Below are 1,408 nucleotides of genomic sequence, written 5' to 3' on the forward strand. Positions count from 1 at the left end.
AATATTACAGTAGATTTAACTGAGACTTTCGAGAGCAACATGCTGTCTTAAAAGGCATTTTAACAATAATAAAACACTTAACTGATTAAATATTAATATTGGCAAAATCAAATACAATACAAATATAATACATTACTGAAATCGATCTTATAACTGAGATACATCAAAGAATATTAAAGAAAAAATCGTAGATATAAACACTATTAAGTATATATCAGCTAAACCAAATTGAGCTGAGCATTCGATATAATAACAGCAACATGTTAATATTCTGCACAATTTCTCGGGTTTTCTCAGGATCTCGTTGACTAATTATACTGTGCTCACAAATGTCGTTTAAGAGAGTTCTTAAAGACAGGCAGCGATACTGCATTTTCCATACATTTGATTTTTTTTTCATATACTTGCACCCCTGCAAGATATCGCAGTTTGCGCATGTGACGATCGAGCCTGAGGCAGACAAAGTAGATTTTAATTCCTAAGATTATAATTCACATTATACCATGTAATATATTCTTGATTGTTAGTATTATAACCATTCAAAGTTTTGAAGAAGTACACTGCACTGCAATATATATTTACGTCAAAGAATTTGAAAATCATTTGGTGTCTGAATGCATTATTTGTGTGGTCAAGTCCTTTGAGATTAATTATCACCCGCAAGTCTTTTTAGGGATATGACTATCTCCCTACAAAGTATCGCAATACGTTAACAATGGATTAACTATTTAATAATATAGTGATATGAGTGCCCTTGTGTTGAGCTGTTTCTTATCAGGAGTAAAATAACATACTGTTTCCTATTTTTTTTGTTGATAATCTGGATGTGACTACTTCAATTTAATCCATAGTTGATGGTAAGTCCCAAAATTTTGTGTCGGTCACCTGATTAAGTGTCTGATTATGTATTTTCAGGGCTAGAATATATTCGTGCAACCTTTTCTCGATTAAATAATATGTGATGATTTTTTTTTCTTTACATTGAGCATAAGCTTATTACTTTTAGCCAGTTGTCCACCTGAAGGAATTCAGTGCTTGCAATGTACACAAGAGACATCAGATTAGAACCACTGATGCCCAAACTGCTGCCGTCACCAAGAACGTATACTTCAATTTACAGCTGTAGTTTGCGATAACATTGATGAATATCATAAATATAGAAGGCCCAAAACTGAATCCTGAGGAACACCATGTGATATTTTGGAAGGTTCTGACTTATGTTAACTATAGTATACAGGCTATGATCTATTTCAGAGGTAGGGATTAAACTAGCCGTGTGCTTCTCCTCTTATATCATAGTGTTTAAGTTTTCCAATAACAGGACGTGATCCACAGCGTCAAAAGCATTGCTATGGTAAATTCTTTTTCGTCAAATTTATTCAATCTATAGTCCGTGGATGACTATGCC

Source organism: Penaeus monodon, chromosome 15, assembly GCF_015228065.2.
Source record: "Penaeus monodon isolate SGIC_2016 chromosome 15, NSTDA_Pmon_1, whole genome shotgun sequence".
Lineage (NCBI taxonomy): Eukaryota > Metazoa > Arthropoda > Malacostraca > Decapoda > Penaeidae > Penaeus > Penaeus monodon.